The following is a 19,819-nucleotide window of genomic DNA, read 5'->3' on the forward strand; positions in this document are numbered from 1 at the left end:
GGATTTCCGAAGGGCTGCAACGCCAGGTCAAGCGACCCTCGGCGGGTGACATCACCAGGCCTGGACTTGGAGGAAATTCCGCTGCATTGCCAAACTTCCGTCGACAGAGGTACCCCCCACCGAGTCGCGTCGCCTTCCTCAAAAAGCGCGTCAAGGGCGCAAGGAGTAGGCGGCGACTTCCGAATTGCAAAATGCCTAATTGGTTAACTTCGACATATCGGTTCAACCAATTAGGTGGCTGCAAACAGTTCGAAGGAGAAAAAGGAAAATGTAGAACTCAGTCTTCGCCACGACTTGGAGTCGACAACACTGACAATAAAGAACACAAGGCGAACTACGGCGATTTATTTAAAACCTAATTTTATCCTAACACGCAACCCCTCATTGGTGACTACCCGACGTGATCGCGAGTTCGTTTTTTTTTGTGTTCAGTTTTGTGCAGTTAAGTAAAAAAGAGACAATGTCGACCAGAAAAGCCGCGGCAACTATCGCGAACAACAATCCCTCTGGGTCCGAAGACTCCGCCGCGATGCCGGAAGTGTGCCGCGCTACCATCCGCGTTCCGCCGTTTTGGCCAGAACAGCCGAGCGTATGGTTTAACCAAATTGAGGCGCAATTTGTGTTAAACGGGGTGACGTCGGACCACGTAAAATTTTATTACATCATGTCACAGCTCGAGCCAAAGTACGCATTAGAGGTGCAGGACATTTTCATCAATCCTCCGGAAGTAGACCGATACGAAACGCTGAAGAGGGAATTAATCCATCGGTTGTCAGCATCCCAAACGCAGCGGATACGGCAGCTACTCGAGCAGGAGGAAATGGGAGACAGAACTCCTTCGCAATTCCTGCGCCACATGCGGAACCTGGCAGGGACGACCGTCTCAGACGATTTTCTACGCGCGCTGTGGTCGGGACGTCTACCTGCGATGACGCGGGCCATTGTAACCGCGCAAACTGATCTCCCGCTAAATAAATTGGCCGAGATCGCAGACCAAATTCGCGAAGGTACGACGCAAACGCAAGTCGCGAGTGTCACACAGGATCCAGTGATGGAAGCCCTGTTGAAAAGACTACAAAGTCTAGAAACGACTATAGCCGAGCTTTCGAGATCGCGTCCACAAGGGCGTTACGGTAATGTTTCGCGTAGAAGATCGCGTACGCGCAGTGCGAATCGTGGAAGATCGCCGGCCGCAGACGGATTCTGTTGGTACCATTACCGGTTCGGAAAAAACGCAAACAAGTGTCAGGCACCGTGCAAGTTCGGGACGGGAAACGAGTAGATACCCCACTGAACGCGGCTATCAGTGACGGTCCGAAAACCAGCCGCCTTTTTGTCTTGGATCGAAAGACGAAGGATGAATTTTTAATCGACACGGGTTCAGACCTCTGCGTGTACCCTCGTACGCGTGTGAAAGGCCGAACCGTGCAGACGCCGTATGAAATGTTCGCAGCCAACGGGTCGACTATCAAGACCTATGGCGTGAGGACTCTCCACCTCGACCTGGGACTACGTCGCGCTTTCCGATGGCAATTCGTCATCGCCGACGTCGCCAAACCCATCATCGGTGCAGACTTCTTAAGCAAATACGGACTGCTGGTCGATTTGCAGAATCGCAGGCTGCTGGACCAGGAGACGTCGCTATCCACCGTCGGACGGGTAATCGCTGACGCCACGCAGTCGGTGAAGACGATCGTCGGAAACTCCCCGTACGAGCAGCTTTTGGCAGAGTTCCCGAGCATCACGCGACCGACGGGAACCACGCAGGAGGTGAAGCACGATGTAAGACATTATATTAACACTACGCCCGGGCCTCCGTCTTATTGTAAACCGCGTCGGTTATCGCCCGAAATGTTCAAAGCCGCGAAAACCGAATTCGAAAGTTTGCTACAATTAGGTCACATTCGTCCTTCTAAAAGCCAATGGGCTTCGGCCCTACACATGGTTACGAAAAAAGATAACGGATGGAGACCTTGCGGCGATTACCGCGCTCTAAACACGCGTACGGTACCCGATCGCTATCCAATTCCGCATATAGAGGATTTTTCGCGATGGCTAGGTGGAAAAACGTGTTTTACGACGATCGATTTAATTAGAGCGTATCACCAAATTCCCGTGCACCCAGACGACGTATCAAAAACAGCAGTTACAACTCCATTCGGTTTATTTGAATATACTGCTATGCCATTCGGTTTGAGAAACGCTGCCCAGACATTTCAACGTTTTATGGATACAGTACTTAGAGGCCTTGATTTTTGCTATGCTTATTTAGACGATATTTTGGTAGCATCAAAGAATGAAATGGAACATAATGAACACGTCCGGCAACTTTTCTCACGCCTAGAACAGTATGGCATAGTAATCAATCCTACAAAATGTGTATTCGCCGCGAACGAAGTAAAATTTTTAGGATACATTGTAAATAGTCAAGGTACGAAACCACTCTCGGATAAAGTACAAGCAATAGTTGATTTTCCGAAACCAAAAACTGTCAAGCAACTGCGTCGATTCCTGGGCATGATCAACTTTTATAGAAGGTTTATACCTCACGCTGCAAAGTTACAGACTCCGCTTAACGAGTTATTGAAGGGTCGGAAGCTGAAAAGCGACGCGCCCCTCCAATGGTCAACAGATAAGGAAACCGCGTTTCAAAAATTAAAGGACGCCTTAGCGAACGCGACATTGCTAGCTCATCCGAACAGAAATTCGCGTCTTGCAGTTATGGTCGACGCGTCAGACTCCGCAATAGGCGCTACGTTGCAACAAAAGCAGGGAGATTCGTGGCAACCCCTTGGTTTTCACACGAAATCTTTGTCCCCCGCGCAGCGTAAATATAGCGCGTACGACCGGGAACTATTAGCGGTATATTCAGCGGTAAAACGATTTCGGCACGCGATAGAAGGACGAACATTTACCATTTTCACGGACCATAAACCGATTGTATACGCGTTCAGGCAGAAGTCGGAAAAATGCACACCACGACAGTTCCGTTATCTAGACCTCATCGGGCAATTTTCGACCGATATCCGACACATTAGCGGAAAAGACAACGAGGCAGCGGATGCATTGTCGAGAGTCGAGGCAATTTCTTCGACAATAAACTACGACGAGCTAGCGAAGTCGCAAGAAACAGACGCGGAATTAAAACAACTCCTTGTTTTGCCCGATACCGCGTTAAAATTGAAACGGTTACAATGGACGGATACCGACGCGCAGGTATACTGTGACATAGGGACAGGTAGAGTCAGACCTTTCGTAACGGCACCTTTCCGACGACAAGCGTTCGATTCAATACACGGACTTTCTCATCCCGGTATGAAAGCCACAGTAAAATTATTGAAGCAACGTTTCGTATGGCCGGCTATGGAAAAAAATTGCCGCGAATGGGCTAGATGTTGCCTAGATTGTCAACGCGCTAAGATAAGCAGGCACGTGTCGAGCCCCGTCGGTAATTTCGATGTACCCTCTACTAGGTTCGAACACGTCCATATCGACCTAGTAGGACCGCTACCAGTATCGCGAAGTAATAGATATTGTTTAACGTGCGTAGACCGATTCACGCGTTGGCCAGAAGCGTTTCCTATTGAAAATATCGAAGCCGATACCGTCGCAAGAACGTTCGTTGCTGGTTGGGTTGCACGTTTTGGTACACCATTGCGTATTACCACAGACCAAGGTCGACAATTTGAGTCGCAGCTTTTCAAGCAATTAAATATACTCTTAGGCACGACGCATATAAGAACAACGGCATACCATCCAGCAGCAAACGGTCTTGTCGAGCGATTTCACCGACAATTGAAAGCCGCCATAAAGTGCCACAATGACGAGCGTTGGACCGACGTGTTGCCCATAGTGCTGTTAGGCATTCGAGCGGCCTACCGAGTCGATTTAGAAGCGTCCGCGGCAGAGCTTGTATACGGCGAAAACCTGCGTTTGCCCGCTGAATTTTTTACAAGTGCAGCAGGTAGCGACCGGGAACCGGTCGAAGTCGTAAAAGAACTTCGGACTCATTGCCGCGAATTACGGCCAAAATCGGGATCGCGACACGGAACGAAAAAAGTATTCGTATTTAAGGACTTAGAAACCACGACACACGTTTTCGTACGAGTCGACCGCGCGAAAGGCCCGTTAGAAAATCCGTACGAAGGACCGTTCCCAGTCGTTTCACGTTCGCGTAAAACATTTGTTATCCGGTTGCGAGGTAAAAACGTTACCATTGCGTTAGACAGACTCAAACCGGCGTACATATTCAACGATACAGAACAACACGAAGGGACGGCGCAAACGCCGTCGAGCACCGCGGAAGATGTAGACCCGGCTGGTGTGCAGGAACCCGTACGCACGCGTTCAGGTAGACGCGTACGGTTCCCTGAGCGTTTGCAAATTAGTCATTAGAAATATAAGAAATTGTACATAGTAGAATAACGTTTACACTGGCAAGGGGGTAATGTAGCGGCTAGCTCGCACAACAAAAGAAACATTTGGCGTGCAAATGCTAGCATGGTTTACGACAAGCAAAGTCGAAAAGGCCACTTTTGAGAAAGCCGTTTCTTACGAATTTTATTAGCCAGCATGTTTTTCGTCGAAGATTGCTAACGGCCTCAGTGGCATATTGCACATGTCGTAAACCAGGGATTTCCGAAGGGCTGCAACGCCAGGTCAAGCGACCCTCGGCGGGTGACATCACCAGGCCTGGACTTGGAGGAAATTCCGCTGCATTGCCAAACTTCCGTCGACAGAGGTACCCCCCACCGAGTCGCGTCGCCTTCCTCAAAAAGCGCGTCAAGGGCGCAAGGAGTAGGCGGCGACTTCCGAATTGCAAAATGCCTAATTGGTTAACTTCGACATATCGGTTCAACCAATTAGGTGGCTGCAAACAGTTCGAAGGAGAAAAAGGAAAATGTAGAACTCAGTCTTCGCCACGACTTGGAGTCGACAACACTGACAATAAAGAACACAAGGCGAACTACGGCGATTTATTTAAAACCTAATTTTATCCTAACACGCAACCCCTCACAACTTACAAACAACTTATTATACTTAAAATAACGTACTAACAGACCTACTATTAAGATTATCAATAGACTTACATTTAAGAGGGAGTGTTAAGAGGATCAATGTAATCGTAATCAATGCAGAAGATGACTTCCTTATCTTCTTTAAAGCGACACCTACAATGTAATATGGATGACTTAGATTACTTGCCACACCACGTCGTATTTAAGGAATCAAGCACGACAACTAAAATTCGCGTTGTGTTTGACGGTTCAGCAAAGACGACCTCCGGGGTTTCATTGAACGATACTCAGCTCGTTGGACCTACGGTTCAAGACGACTTGCTGTCGATTTTGCTTAGATGTAGAAAACATAAGTATATAATATCCGCAGATATTGAAAAGATGTATAGACAAGTATTCGTGCGAGATGAGGACAGACGGTTTCAATTAGTCTTATGGTGTTCAAACCCTAATCTTTCAATCAGTATATACAAATTAAATACTACTACATACGTCACATCCTCAGCGCCATTTCTGGCCACCCGGGTTTTGAAACAAATCGGTTTAGATAACAATTACTATCAATTAGCGAGTTGCGTTGTCATGCATGATTTTTACGTCGACGATCTCCTATCGGGCTGTGAAACCATATCAGAAGCTAAAAAATTACGCGACGAACTAACAAATATCTTAGATCAAGCAGGATTCCCATTACGAAAATGGATCAGCTGTTAAGGATTCTGAAGGAACCTTAACATCGCGAGGTTTATGATACGGACGTGACTTCTCCGCTATTTTTGAGGATTAGGCCTTCAAGACATTTTTACTTGATAAATTAGGTTACGGCCATTAAGGAAACTCCAAACTCCATACGGGACATGGAATCCTTGGAGCTTCCTTGCCTCAATAGCGATTGACGTATCGTAAACCCGCGTTGGCACACAGCTGCGGACCACCGGGGTCTCGCGGTCATTGGGTATTTCCCAAATTGTTAATAATAATGCAGCGTTCTCGCTCACTCCTGCATGGTCTACCTGGACACTGGACAGCAGGGTGGGCGGGAATGTTGCAAAATGCAGGAAACGCCCTGCCAAGGTGACAACTTTGAGGATTGGCTTGACTAATCCTCCCACCGGTTCGCGCTGCGCGTTTTCGTCACCTTGGCAGGGGAAACCGAGGTTAGGTTAAGGGTAGCTTTAGGACTTAGCATTAGATTCGTTTGATCGAGCCTTACACACTCGAGTCGACTCTCCGCAAGCAAAACCATTCTTGTGTAATTAAAAAGAGCAACGGGCTCTTCCTTGAAGCAACGGGCTTCAAGGTTACCGGTAATTTTTCAAACACCAGTTTGGGTGGTCCTTCGAGAACGGAAAGGGAACACAGTACTGAGCTGTGTAATACGCACGGTCCGCGCACTACAGAGCACGAGGGCATAGTAGCTTCGCGGCCGAAACATCAGCTATAATTCGAATATAGTTACACAATCGGGAGATAATAGACACACAATAGAACTCCATCCAGTAGATAAGGATCCAAAGACGTTACGCTTAATATGGTTAACAGAACCTGACGAACTCCGGTACGCTGTCGAAGATAGAGTTGTTAGTAATGTGACTAAGCGTTCGATTTTATCACAGATCGTGTAGACTTTCGACCCACTCGGTATAATAAGGACTGTTATTACAGGGGAAAAACTAATTATGCAGCATCCTTGGTATCTGCAAGTTGGATGAGACGAAACCCTACCCCAAGATATACACACATTCTGTTGTACATTTCGCATCGAATTAAATGATCTCAAATCATTAGCCATTCCATGACGGTGATTATGCAATCATCCGCAGAAAATAGAATTGCACGGATTTTCAGACGCGTCGGAGAAGGCATATGGCGTGTGTTTATACCTACGTTCACTAAACATTGATAGTACTTGGACTGTCCGATTGTTATGCGCAAAATCTCCTGATAGATGGGACTACTGCTGGCAGGATACCAGGAAGGAACAACCCCGGAAGGTCAGACGGCAAGTCGGCGGAGGAAGTGTTATGATTTGGGCCGCGTTCAAACTCGGGAAGAAATCGCGGATGGCATTTCTAAGCGGTCGACAGGCTTCGAAGGACTACATTCGCACTCTTGAAGTATTCCTTTTGCCTCATATGGATGATGGAGATACTTTTCAGCAAGATAATGCCGCTATTCACCGTTCGAAAGAGACCCAAAAGTTTTTCGCGGACCAGAATATCGCGGTTTTGGAGTGGCCGGCTATAAGTCCGGACCTGAATATTATTGAGAATGTTTGAGGAATTATAGCCAGAGATGTGTATAAGGATCATCGATAATTCGAAACCATTGCTGACCTACAGGACGCAATAATCGACGCTTGGAACGAGATCACACCGGAAGTCCTCAAAAAACTGATCCAAAGTGTTCCGAGGAGACTCCTTTTAGTATTAGAAAATAAAGGAGGTCCCATTAATTATTAAAACACTGTATCCATCAATAAAATGCGTCTCATATATTACTAAATTAATTTTTTATTAAGTGCGTACAACTTTTCGTTCCAGCCGAAAACTGTTCCGGCTGCACAACTCGGGAACGTGTGCTCCAATTCGGATGATACAAATAATAAGAATAGGTGTTTTTAGATGCTCTTTATTGTATAAAAGTTTCATCCATGGATCACAACTCGTTCGTTAGATAATCGAAAAAAAGTGGGTGCGTACAACTTTTTGTTACGCACTGTAGATATAGACAAAGAGCACTTTTGGTCTGATTCTATGATAGTCCTTAGCATGGACTCAGCGTCAATCCTCTAAATAGGAACCATTCGTAGCCAATCGCACATCCAAAATTCGACATGTGGCGTCGCCTCCCATGCTCGCCTCCAGAGGGGTCGGGCTCTCACAAGCTCTCGGTTGCTATATACAGTTGCTCACAAAATTGAGCGTACACTTATGTAATTAATAAAAAGTTGTGGGAAAATGAACATAAACAGACATATTTATAAGTAAAAACGCATTATACATTTTACTTGTACATTTCAGCAGATAATGCGTGAAGAAATTTTTAAACAATATTGATTGTTCATCTATGTTTATCATTGTTTATACATATGTTAGCATATGTTTATTAGTGAAAATTTGCACTATGGCTTCACAAAGATCAGAAACTGATATTTCTGTGCGAAAATTAGTTGTTAAATTGTATTGTCAAGGTAAATCTCTAAGGCAAATTGGAAAAATAATAGGCAGAGCCCACTCTACTGTACAAAAAATTATTAACAATTACAAATACAATGGTACACTGCATAATCAGCCAGGATGCGGAAGGAAAAAAATTCTGACTGGAACTGACGAACGGTATATAATACGACAAATTAAAATTAATCCAAAAAGTAGTGTACCAAAATTAACAACAGATGTTTCATCGAGGATTAGAAAATCGATATCAACAGAAACTGTTCGTAGGGTACTACGTGATAAAGGCTATCACGGTAGGGTAGCAAGGAAGAAGCCCTATATTTCTAAGGTGAATAGAATCAAGCGTTTGGAATTTGCAAAAAAATATGTAAGTTGTGATATAAATTTTTGGAAGAACGTAATATTTTCCGACGAAGTTAAAATTAATTTATTTAATTCGGATGGAAAAATAATAGTATGATCCTAAACATACATCGTATATTGTTAAAGAGTGGCTGCTATATAACGTGCCAAAATTATTACACACTCCAACACAATCGCCGGATATTAATCCCATTGAGAATTTGATGCGAGAATTAAAATTAAAATTAAATAATTGTAGTTTTAGTAATTAAACAGATGCTAAACGCAAAATTGTAGAAATATGGAATAGTATTCCGTGTTCGACTACAGAAAAGTTAGTCGAGTCTATGCCAAAACGTTTGAGAGCAGTTATAGATGCAAAAGGATTTGCAACAAAATATTAAAATAAAATCAGTTAGTTATTTTTGTTTAATTTGATCTGCTGTATGCTCAATTTTGTGACAGTAAAACAAGAACAGTTTTGTTGCTTTTGCTAAATAGAATTGAACAATTAATTTTATTTAAGACTTTTTCCACTAATTGTCCTTCAAAATATATGAACAAAATAAATATTACGTTTTTACTTTTAAATATGTCCGTTTATGTTCATTTTCCCACCAGTTTTTATTAACTACATAGCTGTACGCTCAATTTTGTGAGTAACTGTATGTAAAAGAAATATGATAGAAGGTATGTCAATTTATCGTATTCCTTTTAAAACCCATTTTGAATTAGATACGTAGTGCGCGTGTCTGTAGAACAAGACGGCGGACTGCTGATAAGAGTAGAAAAAGAAAGAAGAGCCACGTGTATTACAAAATCTAATTGCGATTTTATGCATCGACTGTTATTAGCCGAGAAATAACATCATACTATGTCACAGCACACTGATTTAGCGAAAGTGGAAGTCGTTACCGACTCCAAGGATAAGCCATCTATGTCAGCAAAGCGGCCAGCCCCAAAGGGCAAAGGTTCTCGTCAAAGGCGTACTTATAATTTCAGAGCCAAGAAGAATGACGAAACTGATAAGATCATCACAGCCGGAATTTTTGCTAGATTGAAGATTGCAGATCCGACGGCAGTCACGGCTTTAGAGATCCAGAGGGAACGCCACCCAACCGTCGCACAGTGGTCCCAAATCGTGAAATCGTGGCCAAAACCCCAAAAAATAATTTTTCGGTATGGAGGTTTTACCTGTTGGAATCGGCAGTTTAAGGATATCTCTTTAGGGTAGGGAAAATGAAATGAGTCATATTTTTATACCTGGATGGCAATTGCGATCCAAACTTCGGCTTCGTTAGTCAGTCGTTTGTCGAGAGCGTAAGCGTCAATTCGTACCACAGAGTGGAAAGTGCATAAGTTTTTTTAGAAGACATCAATTTCAATTCTGCAAAATGGATGCTGTTCCTGGAAGTAAGTAGAACATTTCTGAGTACTAACATATTAAAAATTGTTATCCATTAATTTTTTAAACCGGTACATTCATTACTGAAAATAAAATGTAAAATTTCATGCATGCATCGCAAACAAGTAGGCAAAAAGTTACTCATCCTTCAAGATCCCGCTGCCATTTTTTTCAGGCTTGTATGTGATACTTTCACCTTGCAGAATTTGCAAGAATTAGCTGCAAGTTTTTGCAAGTTACGTCGTACCACCCTATTTTATAATGGAGGGTGACCGCGTTACTAAATCACGCGGTTTTTTCTTGGAAAAAAGATTTTTCCAAGATACAAAAAAATTTTTTTAAATAAATAATGTATAATTAATGCATAAATAATTTTTCATTATTAAATATTGTATATTTTTCAATGAATTAGTTGATCTACTTCATTATTGACTATAAATCTGCATTAAACTATTTACATGAAAAATTATTTATTTCGAAAATAGTTAATAAAATTTGAGAATTCCAAACTAAAACATTTTTTCGCATTTGCCATGTAAAAGCACTAAGAATCAAATAATATGAAGGCACTGCTGTAAGCTGTAAATTGTGCCTTATACCTGCCTGACTTTATGACAGACATAAAACATTTGTGCGGTATTGCCTTTCGTTTTCTCTTTCTTTCGTTTTCATTTAGATTTTTTACTTATACAGGGTATTCGGCCACCCCTGGGAAAAATTTTAATGGGAGATTCTAGAGGCCAAAATAAGACGAAAATCAAGAGTATCAATTTCTTCACTGAGGCTTCATTAAAAAGTTATTAAAAAATTAAATTAAAAAATTTCAAATCATTCTGAAAAAATTATTTTTGGTTGCGGGGCTCAATTATAATCATTTTTGGTGAATACACATACCTCCGAAATCCGACGTGTTTTTACTCTTGTAATTAAACGTATAAAGTATCAGTAATAAAATTCGATACTCTTTTGGCCAACTTTACGGGATTTGGGACCATTGTGAAAAGGCGTTAAATTTATTAGTTCAACCGGCAATGTTAATAACAGAATCCAGCACAGAAAGCGACATATCTGATAATGAATATGATTCCGATGATTCTGCTTGAAACTTAGCAGTATATAATTGGCGTAAGATGTTTTGGAGTCATTTCATTTAATAAATGCAATTGATTATTTATTTGTAATTTTTCCTTTGATTCGTAATCAGCAACCTCGATAGTAACTATGTATCAAATTTCAGGTGATTCCGACATTTCTTTCGCATATGTGTGAGCTATATCGGAGCCACCATTTTGTTTTTTTAAATTATGACTTTTGATTCGTAATCAGCAACCTCGATAGTAACTATGTATCAAATTTCAGGTGATTCCGACATTTCTTTCGCATATGTGTGAGCTATATCGGAGCCGCCATTTTGTTTTTTTTAATTATGACTTTTGATTCGTAATCAGCGACCTCGATAACCCCTACCTACAAATTTTTAGCTAAATTGAAGAACTCCTTCATATTTTGGCCAACTTTTCGGCATTTGGGACCACTGTGCGTCGTCCCGGTATACTTCAAATGCCAGAAGGCGTTAATTGATAGGACTTGGGATTCGATGGAAGCAATTGGTTCAAGGCCCTTCCAGAATGTTAACACCCCGGAAAACAGACAAATATTTGCAAAAGGAATGTTGATCTTGTCAGAGGTGAAGCGCAACGTGCCCACATCGACAAGCCTGACGAAGATTTACCAGCTAGGAAATATTACACTAGCGAGGAATTACGCGACCGTAATAACATGGTCACTTCGTTGCCATTACCCCTAGCAATGTATTTAGAGTGCATCGGTAATGTAAAACAGGGCGACCGCGTCATTACGCCGTTGCTATGTGAACATGCTGAGCCTATGCTGTCGGGAGCGGTGTCACATGCACCCCGCCAATTGCTACCATTACTCAAGATCCTAAGGACCGGAGTCCCACAGAATGGCCCAGTCTTTGAATTAGCTCAACAGCTTATAGACGTGCCTGGTATCGTTTGGGAGAATATGCTCCGCAGAGTTGAACCGCCAGTGCAGCCGCAAATACATATTAGACTATCCCCTGCCTCAGTCAACTTTTGGCGTGATGGCCCCGCCGCACAGTGGTCCGGATTGGAAAATTTAGTGACATTTTGCCAAAACATCAACTTAAGGGGGTCTTCTACTGTGTCGGGTCGAAAAAATTCATTTTTATTTTTTTACATGAATTACATCTAAAACTCATGTAGAATACGTGGGTAAATGGATTTTTTGAGATTCGATGCCGTTCAGAAGTTATAGGCGTAGAATAAAATAGGTATTCGGAGCGCGCTGGTGGCGGGTGCTGTCGCTCTTTCCTCCTCAATATTATGTCATTCTTCGGGCATGTACTTGTGTTTATTATGATTTCTGCTTATGAACAACCGAGTCTTTTTTCATAGTAGACGCAATTATGACAATTGACAATTACATATGTGAACAATCACGAACTTTCTAAGAACGTTCGCTTAGTCGGTGCAGTACGCGACAATTGTTGATATTTCGAGAAACTGAAAACTCCAAAAAAATTCTGATCCTATTGGTTACGAAGAATGGTTATCGAACCACAAGGATTGTTCCATAAATCATATTGGCAGCTCTGGTAAAATGGAAATTGACGCTATTATTGAAATGTTTTTACGTTCTATGGAGAAACATGGCGTAAAGTGCCTATACGTTGGAGACGGAGATAGCAAAACATTCAAAGGTATTTTGAATGCTAATCCGTATACAGATGAAAAACAAGTTGTGAAAAAGGAGTGCGTAGGTCATGTGGAAAAGAGGATGGGCACGAGACTTCGCAACATTAAAAAAAATCACAAGGGAATCGGTGGAAAAGGACACGGTAAATTAACTGAAAAAGTCATTGGTGAATTGACGAAATTCTATGGCTTAGCCATACGACGGCATCCTGATTCAATAGATGATATGAAGAGAGAGATTTGGGCTTCTTTTTATCACTGCAGTTCTTCTGATGATGAATGATGGTGAAATCAGCTGGTGCAAGTAGCGTAAAGCAGAAGCTTTAGGATTCCTCAAGAATTTTAACCACTCTAGAGTTCCTTTAAAAAGTCAAGTTTTAGAAACAATTAAGCCGGTTTACGAAGATTTATCAAAAGATGATTTATTAATCAGATGCTTGGGAGCTGAGACCCAAAATAATAACGAATCATTGAATTCCCTAATTTGGACATTCGCCCCAAAACACATTCATTCTGGGCCTAAGGTGGTTGAAATAGCTACTTTTTTCGCAGTTATCATTTTTAACGATGGATTTGAGGAGTATTAAAAATTATGGAAACAATGGGATTGAAAATTGGCACCAATTCTTACACATATTCTACGCACCGTGACAACGCTCGCCTGTACCGCTCCGAACGAAAATCGTCTGACTTCGCCAAAAAATCTCGGATTCAAAACCGAGAAGAAAATTCACTTCTGCATGACATCCAGGAAGAAACTGAAGGTGTACTGTATGGTCCAGGCATTGCAGATTAATGGTAAGTAAAATTATCATTGTGTCATACGTACTTGAACTTCCAACGCGTTTTTCTCGAAACGCATTTTTTTGAAGCGGCGCCCACGATATCTCAAAAAGTCTTCAACCGATTTCGCTATAATTTCGTACACATCTTTCATACACCTCTAGTTTTTGTGTGAACTAGAATAATTGAAATATTTTACTAATTTCTTGTTCTTTAGCTTAAAAGGTTGAAAAAAAAATACGAAGAATTGACTTTTTTTTTAAAAACTTTGTCAAATATTCAAATTTGAATATTTTTATTTAATTCTAGTTCACACGATAGCCATAGATCTACATATTAAAATGCTATTTGATTTTTCAATTTCAGATGAATAAAAAATCGTCAATCATGAGTGCCATCCGCCAACATTTTTTATACATGGTCATCATTCCAGTGCTATAAAGCTAATTATTGTTATTATCATGCTTTACAAAAATTTGTAAACAAAGTTCAATAATTAATACACTCGATATAAAAGTTATAACTTTGTGTGTTTCTATTATTCCTCAAAAAAAATTCCGAAAGAAAGCTGAAAAAAACAGCCTTCACAGTAGAAGACCCCCTTGACACTATCGATATCTACTGCATGTACAAGGTGTGTAAATAAAGTAATGAGACTGATTTTTTTTCAAGTTTTTATTCAAATATAATTACAATGCAATATTATCTCCTTCAAAATAGGTCCCTTGGGAAGCCACACAGCGCTGGAGACGGTCCTTCCAATCATCATAGCATTGCTGGAACTCGGATAGTGGAATAGCCTTCAGCTGGTCGGTTACAGCTGTTTTGATGTTTTCAAGTGTCCCAAAATGAGTTCCCTTGAGGTGATTTTTCAATCTCGGGAAGAGGAAAAAGTCACAAGGGCTCAAGTCTGGTGAATAAGGAGGCTGAGGAGCCACAGGAATGTTTTTACTGGCCAAAAACTCGTTTATTGAGATTGCAGTGTGACATGGCGCATTGTCGTGATGCAACACCCAGTTGTTTTTGATGTTTGGTCGCACACGAAAGACTCTTTTTCGAAGTCTTTCAAGGACTTCTCGGTAGAAGTGTTGATTAACCGTTTGGCCTTGAGGCACAAACTCTTTGTGGACGATTCCGTGACTATCCAAAAAACAAATCAGCATGCATTTGATCTTTGACTTGCTCATTCGTGCTTTTTTGGGCCTTGGAGAGGTTGCAATGTGCCACTCCATGCTCTGGCGTTTGGTTTCTGGGTCGTACTCAAACACCCAAGACTCGTCACCAGTAATGACACGTTCCAGAAAACGGGGATCATTTTCAATCGATCCCAGAAAGTCAAGACTCCTTTCCTTTCTGAGATCCTTTTGGTCTTGGGAAAGGTTTTTCGGAACCATTTTTGCACAAATTTTCCTCATCTCCAATTCATTGGTCAAAATCTGATGAACGGAGGTGTGATTCAAATTCAACTGTTCTGCGATCATTCTGACTGTCAACCGTCGATCTGAACGCACAAGATCCCGGACTCTGTTGACATTTTCATCGGTGTTTGCACTTGAAGGCCTTCCGCTTCGTGGTTCATCTTCAATCGACTCTCTTCCTTCTGAAAATGCCTTAAACCACCGAAAAACCTGGGCCCATGACAAAATACTTTCTCCATAGGCCTGCCGAAGTTTTTCAAATGTTTCTGTTGCATTGTGTTCAAGTTTGAAGCAAAACTTGATAGCACACCGTTGTTCAAAATTGACGCCACTCATTTTTAGAACTGACAAGGAAAAACTGTTTCACGAAAACTAACGCTACGGAGAAACAAATGACTGTAGCGAGTTCAAACTCATACTGGGGTCGTATCACATGTGCACCTGACGCTGCTCAAAACCTCTCGTCTCCAGCTTTGCCGGATCGAAAGCGACGTTGCCAGTCTCATTACTTTATTTACACACCTCGTATTTCACTTCTTAGATCTTCGCCAACCTTAAAAATGAAATAATTAATAAAATTTAATACATATTGTAGAAAGGGGAGAAGCAGGGTGCATCGGCGAGTACCTGTGTACGCGGCATGACCGGGCCGAAGCTCGCCGCGGAGCAAAGGTGCGTTGACAGCATGTTTATCATCGCAACGGGCCAAGCGCGGCCACCTAAGAAAGGCGCCGATAACGATCGACAGTCAGTCGAATGGCGAAAGTCGAAACGGGAAAACGGTTATTAGAAAATACAGGCGTAAAATATTAATTGCGGTTTAATTTGAAGCGTTTAAGTTTGGTGTAGTTGCGTTCAGTGTAATTTGTTTATGTTAAGTTATAAAATAGTGTTCATTTAAATAATAATCATATCTTTTGTTACTTTCCTGATCCTACAATATTTTCAATAAAACAATCACTTAAGCTTGTGTACGTTTAAGATAACCTCTTCTACCTAAAGAATCTTGTTTTTTTCTTCAAAATGTTCCAATGATTCTTAGTATTATCACTTTCCTTTTTTTTTTAAATTAAAAAGCAGTTTTTTGTGTTGAAAAGTCTTGTTTTTTAATAGAAATGTAAGGCGTCGGGAAAAGGCGAGGCCCAAGCCGAGGCGCTGGCAAGGGACCGCGTCTGGCCTTCGTCCGTCAACACTCCCACCCCTACCGATGGGGGAGAAGGCTGACCACAAAGGCGAGGGTCTAGGCCCAGGACGGGCTCATTCGTTTTTCCGACGCTGAAAGAACGGGAATAAAGCATACAGACGAATACCCTGCGTATTTCTTAATTTCTAATTCCATTCTACGCGTCTGTCTAACACAGGTTTCGTATACATTTACAGTGCGTAACAAAAAGTTGTACGCACCCATTTTTTTTCGATTATCTAACGATCGAGTTGTGATCCATGGATGAAACTTTTATACAATAAAGAGCATTTAAAAACACACATTCTTATTATTTGTATCATCCAAATTGGAGCACACGTTCCCGAGTTGTGCAGCCGGAACAGTTTTCGGCTGGAACGAAAACTTGTACGCACTTAATAAAACATTGTTGTAGAATCAGACTGGAAATAGACGAACGTCTTTTGTCGTTACAATATCGTCACTCGTCTTTTGTCGTTGCGATATCGTCGCTCGTAGTTCTGATCCTACAACAATGGGAAGTTGTGCGAAATTATCCGTGGAGGAGCAGAACCGTGCATGGGAAATGTACGGTCGCGGACAGTCAATGAGACAAATTGGAAGAGAACTTGGTAGATCTGATGGAATAATTAGAAACCTCATCAGATTACGTGAAAATTATGGAAAGAAGAAGTCTCCAGGGCGTCCGAGAAAGTTGGATGAGCGATCACTTCGGAGGATCAAGAAGCTGGCCACGAACGGGAAGATGTCTACACGCCGGATTTCCGCGGAACTAAAAAACGAGGTATCCCATACAACTATTAGAAGAAGATTAGTTGAAGATCCCAATATCAAATATCGGAAAATCACCGGAAAACCAAGAATGAAACCGCATCATAAAGAAGCCAGGTTGGAGTTCGCAAGGAAATACCATGCGTGGACGTCCGAATGGAATAATGTGTGGTGGTCCGATGAAAAGAAGTTCAATCTTGATGGGCCTGATAGATGGGATTACTGCTGGCAGGATACCAGGAAGGAACAACCCCGGAAGGTCAGACGGCAAGCTGGTGGAGGAAGTGTTATCTTACTTACGGATTAAGAACTGAATTAAATAAAAATTTAATGGATTAAAATCTTACCTTGGTTGATAATATGATTTGGGCCGCGTTCAAGCTCGGGAAGAAATCGCGGAAGGCATTTCTAAGCGGTCGACAGGCTTGGAAGGACTACATTCGCACTCTTGAAGTATTCCTTTTGCCTCATATGGATGATGGAGATACTTTTCAGCAAGATAATGCCGCTATTCACCGTTCGAAAGAGACACAAAAGTTTTTCGCGGACCGGAATATCGCGGTTTTGGAGTGGCCGGCTATAAGTCCGGACCTGAATATTATTGAGAATGTTTGGGGAATTATAGCCAGAGATGTGTATAAGGATCATCGACAATTCGAAACCATTGCTGACCTACAGGACGCAATAACCGACGCTTGGAACGTGATCACACCGGAAGTCCTCAAAGGACTGATCCAAAGCGTTCCGAGGAGACTCCTTTTAGTATTAGAAAATAAAGGAGGTCTCATTAATTATTAAAACACTGTATCCATCAATAAAATGCGTTTCATGTATTACTAAATTAATTTTTTATTAAGTACGTACAACTTTTCGTTCCAGCCGAAAACTGTTCCGGCTGCACAACTCGGGAACGTGTGCTCCAATTTGGATGATACAAATAATAAGAATGTGTGTTTTTAAATGCTCTTTATTGTATAAGAGTTTTATCCATGGATCATAACTCATTCGTTAGATAATCGAAAAAAAGTGGGTGCGTACAACTTTTTGTTACGCACTGTATAAAGGGAACAAGTCCTTCTTGCAATGCAGCGTTAGAGAGGGAATGAGAAGAGCTCGATCTGTAGTTAATAACTTTTCTTTATCGGAATTGCTGTATGCAACAAAAATGAGCTTGAGAAAACACGAGATGCATTCTAAAGCACGCTTGCTTCACCATTTAGAAAATGATCAATACGACAAAATTGTTGAAGATTTGAACAAACAAGGATATATACCCAAAGAAAAAAAGTTTTCACCGGAAAAGGCTTTGAGTATTTCTGTAATGGCAGATCTGTCAAAATTTCAGTACATTACGATGCGAAACGAACAGATAAAATATAATATAATAACAACTCTTGGCCCTCTTATTTTAAATTATTGGAAGAAAAACGAAATTGTTACCCACTAATGAATTCAATCAAAATATCAGAGTTAGGAGTAAAAATTAATTTACAAAGTTTATTAAATCATACAGTTTCACGAATAATACAAAGTTTAAATAAAGTCATACAAAATACAGATTTAATCCTTACATGCAAATGGGGATGCGATGGTGCATCTGGTCAATCCAGATATAAACAACTTCAGCATGGTGAAATAAATGATGAAACTGTTTTTATTTCTAGCTTTGTTCCATTAGGAAATTGAAGATAAATTAAGTTCGGAAATAGTATGGGAAAATCCACAACCGTCTTCTGCATGGTTTTGTAGACCTATCCAATTTCGCTTTATTAAAGAAAGCAAAGAAGTTATAGATGAGGAAATTAAAGAAATTAACAACCAAATTCAAAATTTAAATCAGTTCAGTATGAAAAATAATATAAAAATAGAATATATTATGACGTTAACTATGGTGGACAACAAAATATGCAATTCAATCACAAATACAACATCTGCAATGAAATGTTATATTTGCCAAGCTAAACCTACAGAGATGAACAATTTAGAACTAATTAATTATAAAGCCTGTAGTAATTACACGTTTGGGTTGTCGTCACTCCATGCGTGGATAAAATGTATGGAATGTTTGCTGCACATTTCTTATAATTTATCTTTTAAAAAATGGACCGCATTGAATGCAGACATGAAAATAGAAAGGGCAAAAAAGAAGCAGTATGTATGTACAAAACCAATTTAGAGAAAGGATGGGTTTGTATATAGATTATGTGAAGCAAGGCTGGGGTTCATCAAACGATGGCAACCCAGCTCGTCGTTTTTTTCAAATTCTCAAGTTGCAGCTGAAATTATAGGAATTGACGTAGAATTAATTAAAAAATTTCACATTATATTACAGGTAATACTCTTACTAATAAATAGATATTGAAACTTTATAGCTAATTATATGACGTATTCTGCAAGTCTATACTTGCTTTTAGTATCAAATAAATTTTAAAAAGCCATAATTATTGTAAGCAAATTATAAAAAATTCCATTCTTTACTACAGGTCATTTCATCTCCTTACAAAATACACATTGAAAAATTCGAACAATACGCAAAAGATACAGCAAGACATTATACAGGGTGTTCGGCCACCTCTAGCAAACATTTTAATGAGCGATAGTAGAGGCCAAAATAAGACAAAAATCAAGAATACTAATTTGTTGGTGGAAGCTTCGTTAAAAAGTTATTAACGTTTAAAGTGCCGCTCTTACTGAATTTTTTTCTAAAAAATGCGCAAGATTTCGGGGGTATGTCTATTCACCAAAAATGACTGTAATTGAACCCTACAACCGAAAATAATTTTTCCACAACGATTTGCAATTTTTTAATTTTCTCGAATAATTTCACACCTTCTCTATTTTTTTTCTCGAAAGTGGGCAGGATTTCGTGGGTATGTCTAATGACAAAAACTGATTGTAATTGACCCCCGCAACCGAAAATAATTTTTTTTAAACGATTTGAAAAATTTTTTTTCGCCGAAAAATTCCAGCACCTACTCG

Source organism: Colletes gigas, unplaced genomic scaffold, assembly GCF_013123115.1.
Source record: "Colletes gigas isolate AHSC1104 unplaced genomic scaffold, ASM1312311v1 Colletes_gigas_Sc00019, whole genome shotgun sequence".
Lineage (NCBI taxonomy): Eukaryota > Metazoa > Arthropoda > Insecta > Hymenoptera > Colletidae > Colletes > Colletes gigas.